Source organism: Pinus tabuliformis, chromosome X (genome assembly GCF_031772625.1).
Source record: "Pinus tabuliformis cultivar Carrire ecotype Pingquan chromosome X, CPIR1, whole genome shotgun sequence".
Classification (NCBI taxonomy): Eukaryota; Viridiplantae; Streptophyta; class Pinopsida; order Pinales; family Pinaceae; genus Pinus; species Pinus tabuliformis.
This window is the reverse complement of record NC_142308.1, coordinates 677,384,923-677,409,501: the sequence shown is the minus strand read 5'-3', so window position 1 is coordinate 677,409,501 and position 24,579 is coordinate 677,384,923.

Genomic DNA, 24,579 nt, shown 5'->3' with positions numbered 1-24,579 from the left:
CATAGGCGATCACAAAATATTTTATGGTTATATATTTATAAGACATCCTCATCTTCAACAGAACTTGGGAAGAACATTTGTATCACATTAAGTAGGTCTCGAGCATCTTGCAACAACACAAGTTTTATTCCAATCTAGAGAAATACTTGTTTGGGTAAGTATTTTAATATTTAGGATTCATCATGTATGAACATGGGGTGCATGTGGACTTAGATAAGATCCAAGTCATTATGGATTGGCCAATCCAGACGACTCTAACAAGGCTCCATAGCTTCTTGGGCCTTACTGAATTCTACTGAATGCATGTGTTGGGGCTCTCTCATATCTCTTAAAACTTAAGTCAAGTGGCCAAGGGTAGATCTAAATAAAATTTTTCCCAGTTTGAGTCCCAACGAAAATCATTCAAGGATCTAAAACACCGTCTTTGCTTTACACTAGTTTTCGCGTTGTTGGACTTGAAATATCCATTTGAGATTAAGATATATGCATTTGATTATGCTATTAGTGTAGTCCTTAGTTAAAAATGGAATTTGGTGACCTATCACATCAGAATCACTCTAATAATGACACTATACAAAGATAACCCACCTATGACAAGGAGATGTACTCTATTGTACAAAAATCCTGATAGTGGAAGCATTATGTTTGTGGGAAGGAGATGATCATCCACACTAATCACATGCCTCAACAATTCATGTAGACACAAGGAGAGTTATAGAATACCATTAGAAATGTTCCACATACTTGTAGAAATTCTAGTTGAACATCAAATACAAGAAGATAAACATTAATCATGTTACAAACTGCCTTAGTTAGCCCCTAGTCATGGCACTAACCATAGTTCTGAACTCTTATGGGCATGAGACCTCTAGGTGAACACAATTATAGAGTAGAAATTCTAACTTTTCTACCATATATCAGATGTTGGTCATAGCAAAAAAAAGTTCCAAACTTTCACCTCCAAGATGCATTATTGTGCTACCTGAGCCACCTTTTTGTTTGTAACAACCTCAGGTTAAAAGTTCATGTAATAAAGCTAATAAAGGCAAAATAAGAATAAGTTCATGGGTTACTTATTCCAAGCTGAATTTAGGGAAAAACATCCTAATGGGTGTTCATTTGGTTTATTATGGCTAAGGGGAAATTGGAAAAGGAAATGGAAAAGGATTTGAAGTTAAAGAGGCATTAATTGACATTTTATTTATGAAAATAAATGAAATTAGGAGAAAAGGAAGGTGTAAGGTCACAAGGTGCATGTGAGGAGGAAAATAATGGAAATTGAAGAAAATAAAGGCCTCATTGATAAAAAGGATTCTTGGAATCAGTTCACAACCTTTTGTCAGTTCAATTTTGGGCTATCTCTCTATGCTCTCTCTCATACACTTGCACACTTAGAGTATTCTTGGAGCACTCTAGCATTGGAGGAAGCAAGGAAAAGGAAGGACAATAAATCAAAGGGAAGCAAATATCAAGAGGCTACAACAAGATTAATTGTAGGTATTGAGTTGCATGTATGATTCCCTTGATAGTTTTGGCATGCATGGTACATGCATGTGTACATTTGCTTTTCTTGTTGTCACTAACATGAGATTTCCTAGGTGTGGCAGTGTTTTTAAGCCTTGCCTTGTCATTTCCAGATAGCCATGGTGTTATGGGGTTTCTCTTATTGGTTGAGATTGATTTTCGAGTGGTTTTGAAACTAAGTGAGGTGGTCTCAAGGAAGAACACAAGGCTTAGGAATCCCTGGACCGATAAAGGTGGGACTGCGGTAAAGCCTGATTGTGTATGCCCTTGTTAGGCCTAGGAATCCTCGACTAGTGAATGGTGGGATACACAATAAATCTTAGAGGGTGGAGCCTCATTGGGCCTAGGAATCCTTTGATCAGAAATGGCAGGATACACGGTAAATCCTAGGTGGAGATGGACAAATTCCTCACGATTTAGGTGGAGAAATACGAAGGCATCCACGCTTGTATAGGCCTAGTGATCCATGGACTGGTATATGGTGGGATTTTGGTAAAGCCTGGTAGTGTATGTTTCTTGTTTGGGCCTAGGAATCCATTGGCGAGATTGTGGTAAAGCCTGGATGTATAGATGAGGGCTTGGGCCTGGGAATCCCTTGCTGGATAGTGGTAAAGCCTGAGGAAGCTCTGGTTGGTTTTTTATAAGTCCCACATTCATGCTTGGAATATGGCACATGGGTGATTGGATGAAAGAAAGATTTGGTTCAACCCAATATATGGTCGGGTGGTACGTGGAAGTCCCTGAATTGGTTGTCTTTTGCATATGTTAATAAGATCTCCTTTCCTATTGTGTATATGTGTAAATGTGTTTGTTATTATGTGGTTATAATGTTTGTTCTATCATTGTTATTCTACTAGTTATATGTTGGTTATAAGCATGGTTTTATGACAGATCTTAGTCATGGATCTCATCATTTTTATTAGTAAATGAAATGCTAATGAATGTATGCCATAATAGATGATAATAAAACTATTGTGAGAGGGCATCAAAACTTCTTAACGATTCTCAAATACGTATGAAGTCTCTATGCTGAGATGTGTTTTATGACCTATAGATTACACGTTCATGATGTGTTTGACGGAATGTCTGTCATGGCTAGGCCTTATTAGGTCACGTCCTTGTTCAAGTTTTGCTTTAGAGGCCTTGTCATCATGTTGTTTACCATTTTTGAAAGTTTCATGAAGTTATGGACAGAGGCCTAAGTCTTGGCCTAGAAAAAGTGGCTCAGAATTCGGGATCGTTGGCATAGAACTGCCTAAAAAAGGTCGCAGTCGCATGGAGGCCTTGTTGTGGGAGTGACACGAGGGTCCCAGTCATATGGAAGGATTGTCATGGGAGAGACTGGGGGTCTAGTTCAATCAAGAAGCAATTTCTCTCAGCGGTTGGACACCTGGAGGGGTTGGTTGGCTCCTAAAGGTTCTGTAACTCCTGAGGAAGGTTAGTTTGATTTTGGTTTGTCGATTCCACTTCCTTAATTATACTTGGGGAGTTGAATCACATCATAGTAACTTTTCGTCACATGTTTACCCCAGTGGACCAGTTAGCTTGGGTAAATATGGGAGGACGGTGTTACAGAGTGGTATCAGAGCATGGTTCAACCCTTGGATTGGATGGGCAGAATGTGGTTGTCATGCATGCATGTAGGTTGTATACGTGCTTGTTATGTATGCATGGTGGTGGTCATTATTACAAATGTGTTGTCATGTAGAAGTTGATGATGTTGTTTTTGGGATGTGCTTTTCATGAATGCATTTCGATTGTATATGCATTTGTTATGATTGTTAATGTCTATATGTTGTTATGCATGCATTGTCATGGTTATGGCTATGCATGCATGGTAGGTTAGGCATGCATCGTGGTGGTCATTATGTAGTTTGTGTCATCATGATTTTGTTGGTATGTTACGATGCTAATGTGTTGGTTGAGATAGAGCGGGAGATGTATATCATCAAATCTAGGTTGCAACATTGGACCTCAGGGTAAGAGAAGATCGCCATGCATGTTTGTATGGTGGTATGCAGGTATGTTGGTTAATGGTTGTTATAAGAATTCGGGTTATGTACATGTCTATTAGTCTATGGTTGTTGCGGTTACATGTATGATATATGTTAGTTAATCAATGTGATCATATGTACATGCGTCAGTTAGTCATGAAGGATAGTAACTTGTTGTTATATGCATTGCGGTCATATGCATGATGATTATGGTCATTGCATTTAAGATCTTGATGTTATATGTATAACGCCAATCTGGATTGGCCTATGTATATGGTCATGGTTATGATATTTAGGTATGAGTCAATTTACTTGTGATATTGTGTCATATTAATATAGACTAACCCGTGTAGATGTGATAGCCTCCCCTGGCATACATTCAGGTATGAGTTTGATTATGTCATCTATTTGGCTTATCTGACATGGTATGTTTACATGTTGTTTGAATGTTTGATTTATTGCATGATATGAGTATGTGTCTATGAGATTTCTTGAAGGAATTATCTTGTTTTAAGATGATTGTACTAACACATATGTGCTGAGACAACTGATATGCACTTGAATGTAAGTAGGTGCTAGTTGTAGTATTGTGATTAATTACTGTGAGTTGACTGTTGATTAGGGCATGGTTGTTAGTCTTAGTAAATTTTGATTTCAAATTAATATATACAATGTATTGATATTTGGAACATGTGACTGACATGTGTGAATAGTTGCAGGGTCACATGCTTGGTATTAGCATGACAAGGTAACCATTGATTTCTTTATATAATTAATAGTTGGGTGATTTGATAGTACATAGTAAGACTCAACCGCAACAGGGAAGAAGTTAAAAGAAATGATTTGGGTGAGAATTCCTTTGGTTATGTTTGGAAACTGCAATTCCAAATGAATGAGTGCTTTGCATGAATACAAGAAGTCTTCTTAGCCTAGATTTTGTCAAACGTTATGTGGATATATGTTATATTCCTAAACATTTATTTGAAAGGTATAAAAATTGGTTTTCAGTTATGGATGGATTCGTTAATGGAATGGAGTCCCTTGAGATATGATATATGTATGAGTTCAGTTATAGGTCAGTGTGTTGGGTAAAACACAGTAAAGTAACTGGTATAATGTTATATTTATTTATACATTAATAGTTGTGTGGTTATGGAAATATGATGCAGGGGATTTCATGGCAAAAGAGACTGCCATGAAATCTTGAAGAAGGCTCGGGTTGAGATTTCCTTGGGAACCATGGGGAATTGAGTCATGTTGTCTATTGTTAGTTTTGTGCTTTCGATCTTTTGTGTTTGTTTTTTATTGATTTACAGTTTTGTTTGTGTCTAGTGTTGGGTGTGGAGCCTGATTATCTTCTGTATTCAAAGGTATCCCCACATTGGACCCCAGTTCGAAATGGGGCAGCAACGCCGCTCGTAAAATATTCACTGTAGGGGGGGTCCAGAGGGGGCGGCTGCGACCTTTGGGGAGCCCCCCCCTGGCGGGGGGTTTCGAGGGCAGTGCCCCCGAAGCTAAAAACAAATGTAAAATTTCCTTGTAAAAGTATAGTAATTTCTAGTCAATTTGGGCCATTCATTAGGCGGATGATCTGATGGTAGAACTTATGTTTAGTTTAGGGTTTTTTGCCCTAGTAGGCAACCCCTCTCTTTGTATGAGGGCATTGTATTGAGTCTGTGTAATATATGTGTATTCTCCGAGCGAGAAGCAGAGAGGTGAGACTGTGAGAGAATACAGAGGATATTACAACGGATCTGCTAAAGGTTGTGTCTCTTCATTTTGCTGGATAATAGAAAGAAAGAACTGCCTGTTCGGGGTGGACGTAGCCCAAATTGGGTGAACCACGTATATCTGTGTCTCTCTTGTTTTATGCATTTTCTGTATTTATATTTATGAAATATTTTATGTGTTTCATTGCTCCGTAATATATAATTTTCTAACATCTAGTGTATGGCCATACCATTTTGTTTATGGTGTCGTACTGTTATTGGATTTTCATGGTTTTCTTCTTGTTTGTTTCTTGTTCTTGCCTTTTGTGTTTTGAGAGTCTTGGGATTTGGTTGGGGAAAGAGGAAAGTTAGTGGAGCTTGGGGAGATCTAAATGAAATCTAATAGGTAATGTAAGACCCAGATGAAGCTCAGTGCACAAGTAAAGGAAGTTGAAGGAAATAATATGAAAGCTAGTTGGATTGGTTGGGTCCATTGAGATAAAAGGATGGTGGAAGGACAATCATGAGAAATGTAACATGAAAGGTAGAGTAAATGGACCTAAGGCATCATATGCCTTGTTGGGAACTATTGTTCTCAATGTTGTGCATGTTGTGCATGAATAAAGGGATGGTCTCTTAACATAGATATTATGATATCTGGTAATTATGTTATGATCATGATTATGCTGATGTCTCTATATGTATACATGTATGTATGTATGTTGTTGTTTGATAGGGTCGTGGTAGATCATGATCATTTTATGATAATGTTTGTATGTATGTGTGTATGGAGGAATGATTTCTTATGCAGGTGAATGACATGAAGAGGTTCCAGGCCTTATGAGGAATCAAGTGGGAAGAGTGGCCCTGAAAAATCTATGAGGTCAGTATCATGTGGATATGAATTGATATTATGTGATTATATTATGTCCATGTTATGGTAGGTAATTCTGAGGGGTACATCAGCGGAATGAAAGCAGTGTGATCTATGGCATGCTGGGGCAAACATGGATGGTGGAAAGACACTAGAAGCAAGGTTGCTTGGTAGAGACAGTGTAGTCTTTGGATGTGCAATACTACTATTGTGTATATGTTGTTTATGCAATGTTGGTATCATATGGTGTTGTGTGCATGTTGCGTATGTGATGTTGTGTATATATGGCGTGGTGTGCTTGTTGTACATATTGTGCTATGTACATGTGGCGTTGTGTGTATGATTGTGCATGTGGTGCTTTGTACATATTGTACATGGGGTGATGTGTGCATGTGGTGTTGTGTACATGTCGTGCATGTGGTGTTGTGTACATGTCGTGCAGGTGGTGTTGTATACACGTTGTGCAGGTGGTGTTGTGTACAGGTGGTACCATGTACATGTTGTACACGTGGTGTTGTTGTACATATGGTATAGTGTACATATCATACATGTTGTGATGCATACATGTGGTATTATGTTATGTGTAGTCCTTGTATCGTGACATGTCTATTCATTGTGTTGTACTCTTTGTACGTATATGTATTGTCTGGTGTTGTACACCAGGTGCAGGTGTATGTGTTTTGTTGTACACCGGGTGTAGGTGCATGTGTTGTTTTCTACACAGGGTGTAGGTGTATTTGTTGTGTTGTACGTCGAGTGTAGGTGTATGTGTTGTATGCTGGGTGTAGGTTCATGTGTTGCATGGCGTTGTATGTCGTGTGTGGTTGTATGCATGTGGTGTAAAGTATGTGTATGTGTATGTGATTGAACAGGAGAAACATTGGGTTCTTGCCGGGTTTGGTAACTAATCCGATGAGGGTAAGGAAAGAACAAAGGTAGAAGAAAAGGACAAATTAAAGGATAAGTATCAGTGTTTTATTTCAATTTTTATTATGCATGTGATCTATGATTATTATTTATGATGGTTACATGTGATCTATGATTTTGGTTTATGACGGTTGAGTTTTGAGCTAACCAGATGTGATATGTTTATACATGATGTTGATAAAAGAACTAGTTTGACTTATTGTGACATGAAGTGAACATAATTGAAAGTGTACCTTATTGATGAGCCACTTATGAGGTATGATGTGGATTTATTTCAATCTATTTTGAATCTAATGGAAATTATGTGCTTGGTACAAGAAAGCATGGGAAATGCTCAGTTTGGGTGGTTGAAACTAACTGCAAGAATTAGTAGAAATGCCAAAAGGAATTGGAATAGATAGCAGTATGTTGGTGAAATATTCAGGAGAAGATCCATTGTGGGACACTGGTACCCAATAATGTCCATTGATTACCATGAGCATGCTATGACTAGTATGATGGTTTTGAGGCAGGGATATGCCTTGGTTTTTGGACATTCCAATGTGAGGAAACATTTCCAAGCGAGGGGTCACTCAAGGGATTGTGTAGCAGAGAAGGGTATGCTCACAAAAGTTGGAAGGTGTGTGACTAGATGGAAGAGGGTGACCAAATTTCCTGAGGGACTGTGTAACAAATAATCGAAGGCCAGGGAATACATTGATTTTGGTCATTAACATTACTAAATGGAATCAGAAGTACATTGGGAGTGTGCCCTGGAACAATGAGCCGATAACTATTCACTGAGAGGACAAGTGGTGCAAGATTGCAGTGCTTGACATTGGATGCAGATTTGACATTGTCAATGGATTCTGGACTTTCTAGGAAGGAGGTGAATCCTAGTACTAATTTTGAGGGTGGATGTGTGAGCCTCTAGATTCCTTTAGTTATGTTTGGAAACCTCAATTCCAAATGAATTAGTGCTTTGCATGAATACAAGAAGTCTTCTTAGCTTGGATTTTGTCAGACGCTATGTGGATATATGTTATATTCCTAAACATGTATTTGAAAGGTATAACAATTGGTTTTCAGTTATGGATGGATTCGTTAAGGGAATAGAGTCCCTTGAGAGATGATATATGTACGAGTTCAGTTATAGGTCAGTGTGCTGGGTACAACAAGGTAAGGTAACTGGTATATTGTTATATTTATTTATACATTAATAGTTGTGTGGTTATGGAAATATGATGCATGGGATTGCATGGCAAAAGAGACTGCCATGAAATCTTGAAGAAGGCTTGGGTTGAGATTTCCTTGGGAAAATTGGGGAATTGAGTCATGGTGTCTATTTCTAATTTTGTGCTTTCGGTATTTTGTGTTTGTTTTTGATTGATTTATAATTTTGTTTATGTCTAGTGTATGGCCATACCACTTTGGTTGTGGTGTCGTACTGTTATTGGATTTTCATGGTTTTCTTCTTGTTTGTTTCTTGTTCTTTCCTTTTATGTTTTGAGAGTCTTGGGATTTGGTTGGGGAAAGAGGAAAGTTAGTGGAGCTTGGGGAGATCTGAATGAAATCCAATAGGTAATGTAAGACCCAGATGAAGTTCAGTGCATAAGTAAAGGAAGTTGAAAGAAAGAATATGAAAGCCAATTGGATTGGTTGGGTCCATTGGTATAAAAGGATGGTGGAAGGAAAATCATGAGAAATGTATCATGAAAGGTAGAGTAAATGGACTTGAGGTATTAGATGCCTTGTTGGAAACTATTGTTCTCAATGTTGTGCATGTTGTGCATGAATAAGGGGAATGTCTCAACCTAGATATTATGATATCTAGTAATTATGTTATGATCATGATTATGCTGATGTCTCTATATATATACATGTATGTATGTATGTTGTTGTTTGACAGGGTCATGATATATCATGATCGTTTTATGATAATGTTTATATGTATGTGTGTATGTCATTGTCTTACAGGGTCATCAAGGATCATGCTTATGGAGGAATGATTGATTATGCAGGTGAATGACATGAAGAGGTTCCGCGTCTTATGAGGAATCAAGTGGGAAGAGTGACCTGAAAAATATATGAGGTCAGTATCATGTGGATATGAATTGATATTATGTGATTATATTATGTCTATGTTATGGCAAGTAATTTTGAGGGGTACATCAACGGAATGAAAGCACTGTGATCTATGGCATGCTAGGGAAAACATGGATGGTGGAAAGACACTAGAAGCAAGGTTTCCTGGTAGAGACAATGTAGTCTTTGGATGTGCAATACTACTATTGTGTATACGTTGTTTATGCAATGTTGGTATCATATGGTGTTGTGTGCATGTTGTATATGTGATGCTGTGTACATATGGCGTGGTGTGCTTGTTGTACATATGGTGCTATGTGCATGTGGTGTTGTGTGCATGATTGTACATGTGGTGCTATGTGCATGTGGTGCTTTGTACATGTTGTACATAGGGTGATGTGTGCAAGTGGTGTTATGTACATGTTGTGCATGTGGTGTTGTGTACACGTTGTGCAGGTGGTGTTGTGTACAGATGGTACCATGTACATGTGGTGTTGTTGTACATATGGTATTGTGTACATATCATACATGTTGTTTTGCATACATGTGGTGCTATGTTATGTGTAGTCCTTGTATCGTGACATGTATATTCATTGTGTTGTACTCTGCCTACGTATATGTATTGTGTGCTATTGTACACGAGGTGCAGGTGTATGTGTTGTGTTGTACACCAGGTGTAGGCACATGTGTTGTTTTGTACACTGGGTGTAGGTGTATTTGTTTTGTTGTACGTCAGGTTTAGGTGTATGTGTTGTATGTTGGGTGTAGGTTCATGTGTTGCATGGTGTTGTATGCCATGTGTGGTTGTATGCACGTGGTGTATAGTATGTGAACGTGTATGTGATTGAAGAGGAGAAACATTGGGTTCTTCCTGGGTTTGGTAACTGATTCGGTGAGGGTAAGGAAAAAACAAAGGTAGAAGAAAAGGACCAATTAAAGGATAAGTATCATTGTTTTATTTCAATTTTTATTATGCATGTGATCTATGATTATTATTTATGATGGTTACATGTGATCTATGATTTTGATTTATGATAGTTGAGTTTTGAGCTAACCGGATGTGATATGTTTATACATGATGTTGATCAAACAACTAGTTTGACTTGTTGTGACAGGAAGTGAAAAGAATTGAAAGTGTACCTTATTGACGGGCCACTTATGAGCTATGATGTGGATTTATTTCAATTTATTTTGAATCTAATGGAAATTATGTGCTTGGTACAAGAAAGCATGGGAAATGCTTGGGTTGGGTGGTTGAAATTGTCTGCAAGAATTAGTAGCAATGCCAAAAGGAATTGGAATAGATAGAAGTACATTGGTAAAACATTTAGGAGCAGAGCCATTGTGGGACACTGGTACCCAATAATGTCCAATGATTACCATGAGCATGCTATGACTAGTATGATGGTTTTGAGGCAGGGATATGCCTTGGTTTTTGGACCTTCCAATGTTAGGAAATCTTTCCAAGTGAGGGGTCACTCGAGGGATTGTGTAGCAGAGAAGTGTATGCTTGAAAAACTTGGAAGGTGTGTGACTGGATGGAAGAGGGTGAGAAAAATTCTCGAGGGTCTATGTAACAAAGAAGCGAAGGCCAGGTAATACATTGATTTTGGTCATTAACATTACCAAATGGAATCATAAGTACATTGGGAGTGTGCCTTGGAACAATGAGCCGGTAACTGTTCACTGAGAGGACAAGTGGTGCAAGATTGTAGTGCTTGACATTGGATGCAGATATGACATTGAAAATGGATTATGGACTTCCTGGGAAGGAGTTGAATCCTAGTACTACTTTTGAGGGTGGAGGTGTGAGCCTCTGGATTCCTTTGTTGCTGATGAATACATCGTATCCTTTATTTGTTGGTTGAGCAAATGTATGCGTATAATATTGTAAATACTATATCGAGTTGTGTTATGAAGCTCCATAGGTAGTATGATTATATGGTGGTTGAAGCAAATGTGTATGAGTATATATGTGGTTGATATTGTAAATACCGTAATGAACTATGTTATAAATCTCTAATAAACGATATGTTTGTCATGATTTCAACAATGCTTTATTGTAAATACTACAACCAACTATGTTATAAAGCTTCATAGGAAGTATGTTTTACTTTTCAGCGGTTTTGCTGGTTGTAGGTGTCATTGAACACTGAGGATGTTGTTCCCCTCAGGGGGAGGGGTTTTTAATAGCCCTGGGTTAAAAGTTCATGTAATAAAGCTAATAAAGGAAAAATAAGACCAAGGTCATGGGGCACTTATTCCAAGTTGAATGTTGGGAAAAAAAATCCTAGTGGGTGTTCATTTGGTTTATTATGGCTAAGGGGAAATTGGAAAAGGCAATGGAAAAGGCTTTGAAGAGGCAAAGAGGCATTAATTGGCATTTTACCTATGAAAATAAAGGAAATTAGGAGAAAATGAAGGTGAAAGTTCACAGGGTGCATGTGAAGAGGAAAATAATGGAAATTGAAGAAAATAGAGGACTCATTGATAAAAAGGATTTTGAGGATGAGTTCACAACCTTTTTTTCAGTTTAACCTTTGGTCAATTCTGTTTTGGAGCTATCTCTATTCTCTCTCTCATACACTTGCACAATTAGAGTATTCTTAGAGCACTCTAGCATTGGAGGAAGGAAGGAAAAGGAAGGAAAAGAAAGCTAAGGGAAGAAAATATAAAGCAAGGGAGAGTGGGATCAAGCGACTACAACAATATTGCTTGTAGGTATTGAGTTGCATGGATGATTTCCTTGCTAGTTTTGACATGCATGGTACATCCATGTGTGTATTTGGTTCTCTTGATGTCAATGACATGGGTTTTGCCAGGTGTGGCAGCGTTTTTCATTCTTTCCTTTCCATTTCTGGATATCCTTGGTGTGATAGGGTTTCTCTTATTGTTTGAGCTGGATTTCCGGATAGTACTGAAACTGAGTGGGGTGGTCTCAGGGGAGGACACAAGGCCTAGGAATCCTTGGACTAGTGAAAGTGGGATTTTGGTAAATACTGATTGTGTATGCACTTTTTAGGCCTAGGAATCCTTGATCGGTGAATGGCAGGATAAATGGTAAAGCCTAGAGGGTGGAGCCTCGTTGGGCCTAGGAATCCTTTGAACGGTAATGGTGGGATACACGGTAAATCCTAAAGGTGGAGGTGGATAAATTCCTCATGGTTTAGGTGGAGAAATACAAAGGCATCAATGATTTTAGAGGCCTAGTGATCCCTTGACCGGCATATGGTCGTATTGCGGTAAAGCCTGGTAGTGTATGTTTCTTGTTTGGGCCTAGGAATCCCTTGTTGGGATTGGAGTAAAGCCTGAATGTATAGATAATGGCTTCGGCCTAGGAATCCCTCGATGGATTGTGGTAAAGCCTGAGGAAGCCATGGTTGTTTTGTTATAAGTCCCATATTCATGCTTGGAATATGGCACGAGGGTGATTGGATGAAAGAAAGATTTAGTTAAGCCCAATCTAAGGTCAGGTGGTACGTGTAAGTCCTAACTTGGTTGGATTTGTCATATGTTAATAAGAGCTCATTTCCTCTTGTGTATTATGTGTAAATGTGTTTGTTATTCTGTGGTTATAATGGTTGTTCTATCATTGTTATTCTGTTGGTTATATGTTGGTTATCAGCATGGTTTTATGACAAATCTTAGTCATGGCTCTCATCATGTTTTGATTATTAAATGAAATTTTAATGAATTCATGACCTAATAGATGATAATATAACTATTGTGAGAGGGAATCAAACCTTCTTGACGATTCTCAGATAAGTATGAAGTCCCTGTGATTAGATGTGTTTATATGACTTGTAGATTACATGTTCATGATGTGTTTGACGAAATATATGTCATGGCTAGGCCTTGTTAGGTTAGGTCCTTGTTCAATTTTTTCTTTAGAGGCCTTTTCATCATTTTATTTATCATTTTTGGAAGTTTCATGAATTTTTGGGTAGGGGCATGAGTCCTTGCCCTAAAAAAGTGGATTAGAATATGAGGTCACTGGCACAAAACTACCTGGAAAAGGCCACAGTCGCATGGAGGCCTTGCTGTGGGAGCGATTAGACGGTCCTAGTCACATGGAAGGCTTTTCATGGGAGTGATTGGGGGTCTAGTTCAGTCAAGAAGAAAGTTCTCTCAGGGGTTGGATACTTGGAGGGGTTGTTTGGCTCCTAAAGGTTCTGTAAATCCTGAGGAAGGTTAGCTTGGTTTTAGTTTGTCGATTCCACTTACTTAACTATACTTGGGGAGTTTAATCATATCATATTAACTCTTCGTCACATGTTTACCTCGGTGGACTAGTTAACTTGGGTAAATGTGGGAGGAGGGTGTTATAATGTTCCTTCAAGTATGCATGCTAGGCTGATCTGGGAGGCACATTGTTGGATAAGGTTGTCATTGATGTCAATATGATGTCTAGCAGTGTTGAAGCAACCTCCATGTCATTGGTGATGACAAGCCTTAGGTCTATGATGAAGAATATGTCTGAGGTCTATGGTGAAGAAGCCCTAAACATTGTATTGTTGAATATAATAAACACAATCACCTAAGGAGAGCACACGCTTTTTGATGTCTTGGATTTGTGGGAAAAATTAAGGACCCGAACACTTTATTGATCATCACCGTCTACAAACATAATTTTCACATTATCCTATCTCACATGGGGTTGATCTCCTTGAGTTAAAATTAATAATTCTTATCCTTCAACGGTTGGGAGCTTCAATTTTTTATGATATCAAGGATTTTATAGCACCAATCACTTGAATACATCAAACCATAGATGCTTCACAAAATAAATAAATGATATGGAGGTCAATTTCCTACTCAACCCCTAATCTGTCCCTAAAACAATTCAATTTTTTTTCATTCATCACACTGGTTGACTCTCCTCTATATGACATGTCAGTTCAACATAGTGTGAATTAGTATAAATAAGATGAAAAGACTCCTTCACTCGAATGATATAAAAAAAATTGAGAAAATAAAAACAAAAAGTTCGAATCTGAGGAAAATTAAGAGGAGCAGAATGTGGACTGTTATTTTTGGTTTTTTAATGACATTTTTGTGGGACTGTGGAGGATACATTTAAGAGGTTTTTCGACAGTCATTTGTGGCTTATACACAATTTTTTTTGGACAATATCTCAGATCAATGATCTCAGACCTGTGGCAAAGACCTATTGTAAAAACTTCAGACCTGTGGTGATTTAGGAAGCTCAGACTTGTAGCAGGATTTGAAGAGAGGTTTGGATATGTAACAAAGCTCTGACATGTGGCAGGATTGTGACAATATATTCATCCCTCTATATCTTGGATTTGAGACATGTTATATACTTCAAATGTGGTCTTACTCAGAACACTTCGGACCTGTGAAGATATGGTTCCTTCTATGGTTAGGTTCTCTCCTATTGGACTAAAGATTGTGGATCTTAATTTAGACTTGTGGGAGTTGATACAAACCTAAAAAAAAATTGAAGCTTGAACCTGTAAAAAATTATTGTTGAAATATTTGGTAGCCATGGTTGGTATTTTCATCTTGAAAAGAAAATTGAATTTCGATTTTGCCCCCAAAATTACTAGGTCAATTGGGCCCATAAGAGGCACCCGTTTGTCCCCCACTTGAAGGCTATATAGGAGACCATTTCTCCTCATTTGTATACAAAAAAATTGGTCTCTTGCATCTCTGATCCAAAGAAATTATAAGGGGCCCAAAATTTTAGGAGGAGGAAGAAATTTCAGGAGGAGGCTGAATATCTAGGCAGGGCCGAAATTTCAAGGATTTGGATTTTGACATGGAATTTCATCATGATTTTGGTTATGGGTTTGGTTATTATTCTGTTAGTGTTATTTATGATGTATGGATGAATTTGGAAACTCTCCCTCTCACAAGGAATAATTTTGTTGGGTTTTCCCTTGTGGGTTTTTCCTTTTTATGTGCTTAATTTCTGTGTCTCTTGTCTCATTATTTCATGGGTAATTTACTGCTATTTTATGTTTATTAGTTGATGTTTTTGTTCCGTATAACTACATACATGATATTGAATTTAACACTCTATAAAACTAAAATTTAATTGATCATTGAAGTAGTTATCAAGTGAAGAAAAATTTAATTCTAGTAGTTTCCCTATAATATCAATATGGTAAGAGAGCGAAGGAATTGAAGAGTAATTATAAGAAAGGAATCCAAATTTATCCCTGATTCTGGGTGTAATCCTGTGATAACTTCTTGTTTTTGAACCAAAAATTTTGAATTTCACCAAGTGGCAGAAGTTCAGGAAGTTCTATGAACAATCATTTATGCAGTTCTGAGTAAACTGAATTGAACGTAGGGCTATCCAAGAATCTTGGAGAGGATGGACCAAATTTTTCACTGTCCCTTGATATGTGAATCCTTGCTCTAAGATTTGAAAGCCTGGAAAATATGTGGTTAGAAGAGCTCTGTGGTTATAATTTGACATATGTGGCTGAGTCCTTCAAAGTCATCATATTTGTGACCTGCCTTTTTGCTCTGGCGCTATCTGTTTATGCAATAAGTTCTTTGGGTGACACTTTTTTATCAAAAAAATCCAAGGCATTGATTCCTTGTAGGCAGACTTGAGACTTTGTCCGTTTCTATTATCATTTGAATTGTCTATTGCCATATTAATCCCTATTCATGCGATACCTGTGGTGTATTTCTTATTTCTCAAATATGGATCATGTCAATCAAAGAACCTCTCTGTATATTTATGTGATTTGTTTATAGCATTTCTCGTGAGTTATGTGACCCTTTGCGAGCTTTATCTCTCATGTTATCTTCTGTCTATCACACCTTCCTCTGTGATTAATTTAAGTCTAGTCAGAAATTGTGATCATCTAAGTCTAGCTGCCCTCAAGATATAATCTACGTATTGCCTTATGGATATGCAAGTTACTTCTCTATGAAAAGCCTCTATTCGGTTAAAGTCAATTATGTGTATAAGATTGTAGGTGATCCGTCTTCCTGTGGCATACAATCTTATACATTTGTGGACCCTTGTAGAATATCATTCTATGTTGTATCTAGCTTATATGGGATCCGTATTATATGTGGAAAGGCGAAAAATCGAGCTCTTTTCAAATCAAATCTATGACGAGTCTGAAGTTGTTATATTACGTCAAGTCAAGACCAAAATATGAGATTTTATCTGAGATTTCTGATCTATGCCACTCCTTTATCACATGGATTTCTAAGACACTGTAATCAAGTCTATATTGATAACAATCTGAGTTTGCATGCTTAATGGTCGTTTGGAGACTTTTAAATAGTTGATATGCTCTAAAAGGAGGAAGTTATTAATTTCTTGCGCTAAAAAAGAGAACGTTCTTAATTCATAGGTTGGGCCTATGAATTTATTTCTTGCGCTCAAGAAGATTTGATATCTTGTTGTTAAGGTTGATTTGCAGGTTGAATATAAAAGGGATAAAAGATCAAGAGGGAGCTGAAAAGATAAGCATCTTGTGTTTTTTGTTTTATTTTTTAAAGTTTTACTAATGATGTAAAATTTTTGATGATGATAAGCCCCTCTTCATGACATAGACTCGTTAATAATGTAGACTCCTTGTTGATGACATGGACTCTTTGATAATGACATGGATTTGTTGATGTTGTGGACTCATGATGTGGACTCGTTAATGATATAGATTTCTTGAGGATGTGGATGATGATATGGACTCCTTGAGGATGTTGATATGGACTCCTTAATGATGAATGATGGGTGATGTTGACGATGTGTATGATGATAAGTACTCCTCACTGAAAAATGATGTATGACTCATTGATGACATGGATTATGTGATTGGACTCCTTGATTGTGATATGAACTTCTTGATGTTTACTCTTTGATGATAATGATGATCTGAATGGTGATAATGTGGACTTGTTGATGATGATATGGACTCGATGATGATGAAAAATTCTTGATGATGATGATCATGTGGACTCGATGATATTGTAGACTCATTGATGATGATGATGACATGGACTCATTGATGATGATGTAGAATTCTTGATGATGCTGATCATGTGGACTCGATGATATTATATGTGGACTCATTGATGATAATGATGATGATGTGGACTTGTTAATGATGATGATGATGTGGAATTGATAATGATGGTAAATTTTAGGACTTGTTGATGATAATGATGATGTGGACTTGATGATGATGTAGACTCCTTGATGAGTTTGACTCGATCTGAGAAGGCTAAGATCAAAATGGAGATGACACACTCTCAAAATATAAGTATTATCTCGATTGTTTCTATTGATTAATTATGAGTCTCTTGGTTTGTTTGGTTGTTCTTGTTCTTCCATAGCCTCCTCATGAGGATTGCAGGTATACAATGAAGATTTCCAAAGTGTGAAAAATCGTTGAAAATGATGGAAGAACAATGTCACCGGAAGACATATGATAGGTTTTGTACTCAAAGGGAGCAAACAATATTAACTTGATTGAAGAATGAAGATGATTTTTGTGTAAGAGGGAGTTGCTTTTGTAAATGCATGAGCTTGGTGATATCTTTGGTAAAATGGGTTGTAGGTCCAACGATATCTCCCTGATGAATGATTTGAAGAAGTTGCAAGACTCTAAAATTCACCTGGTTAATTCTATGATTGGTCTGTTGACTTAGAGATCAAAATTTAGCTCAAAAATGAAAGTGCCTAGAATATTTCAAAACCAGCGTCAAGTCGTAGTGTTCATCGTTCTGATTCCAATGACACTTGTTTCCCCTCAATCTGATGTCGTATGAAAAAGTTATGATGTTTTGATTGTTTGGCTCAATAACTAAAAATTTTGCAAGCTTGGCTGACTACGCTGCTGACTGGGTAGTCGTATCATTGATGTCAACATGTCTATTATGTGCGTATGGATCAATCGTTTCATTCCAAGTGGTAGCTTTGCATAGGTGCGAGTTGGCATATTTTTATTGGATGGTTGGTGGTGGTGCAATTAGAGGATGCCACGTGGCACCTCGAGATAGGCTAAAATTCTGTTAAGGTAAAATAGCCTCAAGCAGGTTCAATCCCACGACCTCCCTTAACTAAATGCGAGGCCTTACCGTTGCTCCCTCATGGTGTTTCTTACCCCATATGGGCACTGACACTATTTAAATTTTAGGTTGGTGCCTTTTTGGAGGAGGGCCCAGGCGGTCAGCCCTAGCCCCCGGTCACCTGCCTCTCCAAAGGAGCTCGACATAGTGGAGTAACGTTCAGGAACCAGCCTTGACCCCTGGTCACATGTTACCACATTACCACAGGTGTGCAATGGAGCAGAGCCAAGGAGTGAGGTGCTAGGCATATAGCCCGACCCCGGTCATGTCTCGCCTCCATGTGAACTCGACGAAGGTGCTAGGTGGATGAGTGGAGTTTTGGGACTTGGCCTTCGTCCTGTGCCATCCCATGTAACCACCAATGGAAGAAGAGGGGGATACCTCGATGGGGGAGGGCGGTTAGCCCCGACCCCCGGCCCTATGGGAATTAATGTGAGCACAAGAATCAGAGTCAGGTGCGGAGTGGTGGTTAGCATGACCCCCAACCACATGGCCCTTATAACCAAGAGCGGGGGCCGAAATTTAGGTGTGAAGGGTTATTGGAAAATTTAATGGCTTGACCTTTGGTGGGTGAAATTGTCACCTCCCGAGCGGAAAATAGGGCATAATTGTCGCTTGATTAACAAGTTATTCCAGTGTGTAGGATGAATAACAACATAATGTTTGAGAGAACCATAACTAGATGAGTTTTTAGCCTTTTGGAGCTCAAGAAGAGTCCAAATAGGTGTTTTTGGACATTATGGATCCAATGGAAGCCCCTGTTTGCTGATTGGAGCACATATGAAGAGAGTTTTTGCAAGTTGGAGTCCATGGGTATTAGGATCAATCAATGTTTTGGAGTAGTTATTGAAGGATTTTGAGCATGGAGAGGACATTGTAGGGGTTTTATAGCCTTCAGATGTTAACTGTAGCAACTATGACTTAATTGGTACAACTCAAGTTTGTATTTTCTCACTATGTCTTGTTGAGGAAAGCTCTCTTTTTGTACTTCAATGTGGAATTGTTGTACTTGTTTGCTCATTTCCATATGGTGTACAAGGTCTTGATGTGAGAGCCATTTTCTTGCTGATTATTTCATCACTGACTATAGGTTGTCATTGTTTTTAGAGTGAGAGTTCTTTGTAGGAGAACGTTTCCTTGAAGGGGAAACTAGGCACTCATATTGTCAGCAAAATTTATGTACTCTTCATCACTGAAATATATGGAGCAGTCTAGTTGTGTTAGCAGGCCGAAAGATGTAGCCCAGGAGGGGTTAACTTCATCATCAAATTTTGTGGTGTCTCTCTTTTTGAATGCCTTTATGAGGTAAATGATGATATGTTGCTTGTTTAAAGTTCACATGAAAGCTAACTCATTATCCTTGAAGAGACCTTAAAAACTTGTGTTTGTGTAAGACCCATTTTTACTTGCAAAGCATTAGAGGACGATCAATTTTTAGGAAGGAGAAGTTATCCTCCAATTCCAAATCAATTGGTATCAGAGCTGGTTCTAACCAAGTTGCAGTAATGGGAAAGAAGATGGAGACTCTCCAAGAGCTAGAGGATATGAATTTGTCTCTTCAAATGGAGAATGTTGAATTGAGAAGAATGCTTGAAATTGTTGAAGAGGAGAAGAGGCATATGTGCCTTCAGTTGCAACAAGTTCTTGAGGAACAAGTTGGTGAGAGTTCCACTCCAGTGACAGCAAATGATACCTCTGAAGTGAAGCCAATATGTGGGCATGGTCCAAACATAGTTTATGGACCCTATGTGGAGAATGATGCATGTGCTTTTTTTCAGCATCTCAAAGATTCTCATTATATGCCTGTTGGTAAAGGTGGATGGCTTGAGTCATCTTCAAATTCGTCATTAACATTTGAAGAAGAAAATATGGGTGGAAAGTCCAAGGAGGTAATCAACATATCAAGTCCAAATCATTCAATTTATGTTAATAACATATCTTTTGCAGCATTTGAACAACATACTAAAGGCATTGGTACGACATTGCTAGCTCAGATGGATTATGTAGGAGGAGGCCTTAGAATCAATGGCCAAGGGATCACTAATCCTATCACGGTGAAAGAGAGACAAAGATACCAAGGATTGGGATATGGTCATAGAGAGTTTGGAGAATGTTATAAACGATTTGAGGTAAAGGAATCATTAGAGGATGATATGTCACACCAAGATGGTAGTGATCATATAAATGTCTCCCAAGAGAGATGAATGCTTCAAAGGACTTTGCATGTCATTGTCCAGTCCACATCATCAATGTTATAGCCTAAGGGATAGGTATAAAAATCGTGGGAATTTTCCAAATGTTGATAATTTTGATTATTTGTGGGACATGTATCCTTGTACTTTTTGTGATGCAGTTGACCATTATGTGGATGATTGTGAGCAACACAAGGTGATGGTCAAAAGAATGGAAAAAATTCTTGGCATCAAGCATGAAGAACCTCCTTCACAATTGAAGACTTCGTTGTCGGTGGGCAAACGACAATACTTTTGTACCCATTGCAACATGCATGGGCATGGGAATGAAAGAAGTTGGAAACATCATCCAAAACTTCATCCCAAGAAGGATAAAGAGGTTATCCAACCAATGAAAGAAGAAAAACATGTGTCAAAGAGGAGACTGGAATAGTTCCTAAGGAAACCCTCAAATCAGAATAGATGCAAAAAGAGAACCCATAAGCCTAGGAGAGGAAAAGATTGGGTAGACTGTTTGTATAGTTTGTTGCTTTGTAAATTGTAAATGCTTGTTGTTGTCGTTACCTGTTTTGGGTACTTTGTAAAGTGAACAAGAATAATCATTATTTGCAACAAGTATATTTTTCTTTGACATGTTATGTTGTTGGCTTATTTATAAGTCCAAGTGTCTGAGGAATTTTGGGATGAACAATGTTTGTCATCCAGTTTGTCTACAGTTGCTCATGTGCTCACTATACAAGTGTTCAAGATGAAAATTGTTGTGAATGAAATCTTTGATAAATATTGTACAATAAATGACTATGTTTTTGTGGACAAAGCCAAATGTGTCATTGAATTTTTGCAGCCATAGTACTTTTGTGTACAAGCACAGTTTGAGGACAGTAAAGAAAAGTTTGAATCAGTGCATGGCAAGCATTGAATTTCTTCTGATTTCCAAGATGGAAAGTCAAGTTTGTCTTCAACAATGGAACTTCAAGATGAAGTTGTTTGAGCCATGAAATATGGGTTTAAAGAGAATGTTCATATTCCATCCATCGATGTTTTTGTTCCTACATGGTGATAAGAATTGTGGCTCAATTCTTGATAGGACAGTAAGGTCTTCATGTAGAGGATAGGTGGAGTACCTTGATTGGAGCTTGAAGGCACCAATTGAAAAAAAAGCATTAAGGATTGAGTTTGGGAAAGTTTTGAGTTTTTGCCTCATTTTTTTTACTAGGAGAAGCTAACTTTTGGAGTCCAAAATTTCCTAGTGGGGAGGTATGATCCAAATATCAAAATTTAGCTCAAAAATGAAAGTGCCTAGAATCTTTTGTAATTAGCGTCAATTCGTAGTGTTTATCTTTCTTATTCCAATGACACTTTTTTCGCCTGAATTGGATGATGTATTAAAAAGTTATGATGTTCTAATCATTTAGCTCAACAACTAAAAAAATTGCAAGGTTGATTGACTAGGCTGCTCACTGGGCAGTCGTACTGTTGATGTCAACATCTCTACTATGTGTGTATAGACCAATCCTATCTTGCCAAGTGGAAGCCTCGTAAATGTGTGAGTTGGCACATTTTTATTGGTTGGTTAGTGGTGGTCCAATTAGAGGATGCCACGTGGCCCAACCAGAGGCTGCCACATGGCACCTCATGATAGGCTAAAATTTTGTTAAGGGTCGGATAGCCTCAAGTAGGCTTGAACCCATGACCTCCCTTGACTGAATGCCAATCCTTACCACTACGCTCTCACGGTGTTTCTTACCCCATATGGTGTTGGGAACGAGTCCCTTGGGGGTTAATTTTGTGGTTAAAAACCCAAGTTTTAGGGCAGAAGGCTTGAAGTTTGTATAAAGAAATGTAAAGTCTCCGCATTTTGTGGTCATGGAGATATCAAGAGTCAAAAAGGGTTTTCCACCCTTATTCTAGATAGGTTGTGTCAGTTTTAGATATCTGCCCTTAGTCCGCGGACCATGGGATTGTATAAAAAGGAGGTCTTAGAGGAGTCTAAGGGAGGAAAAGGTAGAAGTGTTTGATGAGTCTATAAAGAGCTAAGAGCGAGAGTCTTAGTGTAGGAAGAGGCTCTGTAGCTGAGTGCGCAAAGGCCTAGGGTAGAAGTCCGTAACTGAGTGCGCGGACCCTTGCAGCTGTGTGCGCAGGGCAGATCGAGTCTGTATTGAAAATCTGAATCATCAATAAAGAGAGTATTCTGAAATTACTATGTATTTTTCCTCTATGGATCACATGTGATTATGTTATGTTAAGTTCTGGGTTTATGTTATAATGCTAAATTGATGCGTGAATGTATATGTTTCTATCTGTTATATGAACGCAAATAATGATATATGTTTACGCGAAGATAATCTTAACTGCATGGTAAATTTGGCGAACACTTAAGATAATTCAGGAACTTATACAATAACATACTTACAGAGGCACGTAAGTGCCTGAATCATCATTTAGGGTTGCGCAAAGGATGATCGTATACCTTTGCGGAGATTCTAAGAGACGAAAGAGAAAGTATGTCAATAAGCCCTAAAGGCTTATCAATCTACGCGAAGGAAGGGTTTAAGGTATAAAGTCGACATCACGACCATCTCAGTGTGCAGAAACTTGATTGCTGCATCCCCCCATACTACTTTGGGTGAGACTTCAGTCCGCGCTCCACGAACTGATGCTGAAAGGGCCAGTAGTGTAGGGATTTTCTTGGCTAACTAACGTTGAACCTGGGTTAGGCCCCATCAAGCCAACATATGGGCACCGACCCTATTTAAATTTTATGTTGGTGCCGAGCGGTTAGCTTTGGTCCTCGGTCACTTGCCTCTCCACAGGACCTCAACACAATGGAGTGGGGATCAGGGACCAGCCCCGAACCCTGGTCACTGGTTACCACATGACCACATGCGCATTATAGAGAAACGCCAAGGAGTGAGGGGCTAGGAACATAACCCACCCCTTGCTCATATCCCACGTCCATATGACCTTGGCGAAGGTGCTAGTTGATTTCTCTTGACTAGTAACTTCTTGTGAGTGTCTTTTACTCTTTTAGATTAGGAACTTACTTTTCTTAAGTTATTAATGTTATTTTTCATCAAACAGTAACCAATGCATGAACATAAATAGACAAGAGACACAAAATGTAGGCTATGATCCAGGGCCAAAACCTCTTACTCTTTGAGAGGAAAACCTGCACAAATTCTTCTTATAGAGATTCTAATTGACGAATACCAAGACCAAGACCCTTAACTCACTAGCCACTCCAAGACTAAGGCACTAGTTCTCTAAACTATCTTCACTTCTTCTTTACTCTTCTGATTCGACCTTCTTTGCATCAAGACATAGTTATCATCGTGATCTTATTGAGATGTTGATAAATCTAGGGAATTATGAATTAGATGATTTATCTTGACTAGTAACTGCTTGCGAGTGTATTTTACTTCTTTAGATTAGGAACTTACCTTTTCTTAAGTTATTAATATTCTTCTTCATCAAACAGAAACCAATGCATGAACATAAATAGACGAGAGACAAAAAAATGTAGGCTATTAGTCAGGGCCAAAACCTCTCACTCTTTGAGAGGAAAACCCACACAAATTATTCTTATAGAGATTCCAGTTGACAAATACCAAGACCAAGACCCTTGACCTATTAGCCACTCCAAGACCAAGACACTAGTTCTCTAGAATGTCTTCTCTTCTTCTTAACTCCTCTTCTTCTTCGACCTTCTTTGCATCAAGACATAGTTATCATCGAGATCTCCTTTATTGTGAGACCTTCTCGCTATCACCTTCTCGAGAACTTACTTTTGTGATGGTCATCCTTCGAACTGAGATGGATCCATATATCCTTCTTACTGTAAGTATATGGAACCCTTAACACTGTAATACTGTAATAATCAAGACTGAGATATTATCGAACCTACAACACTGTGAGGATCGAAACATGTTTTCTGAAATAGCACCGAATATGAGGATTCCTTCATAGCAACGAAATTCATGACTGTAATGCTATCTAAACTTGTCTTTTATCCCTTTTCGCTTCCACTGTGATACAAACTTCATAGGGATTTGAATTCCCTTGATAGTACCCAATCTCCACTTCTGTTCCCAAGTCCGATCTCCTTCTATACTCTTATTTGAACTCTGTGATTGTGATCCAAAAAACTCAGAGATATCAAACTTCTGAACTGTGTAAATGCGAAGATCCTAGCCACGTATTTATAGTAGATTGTCCCATAAATAATCTGACCT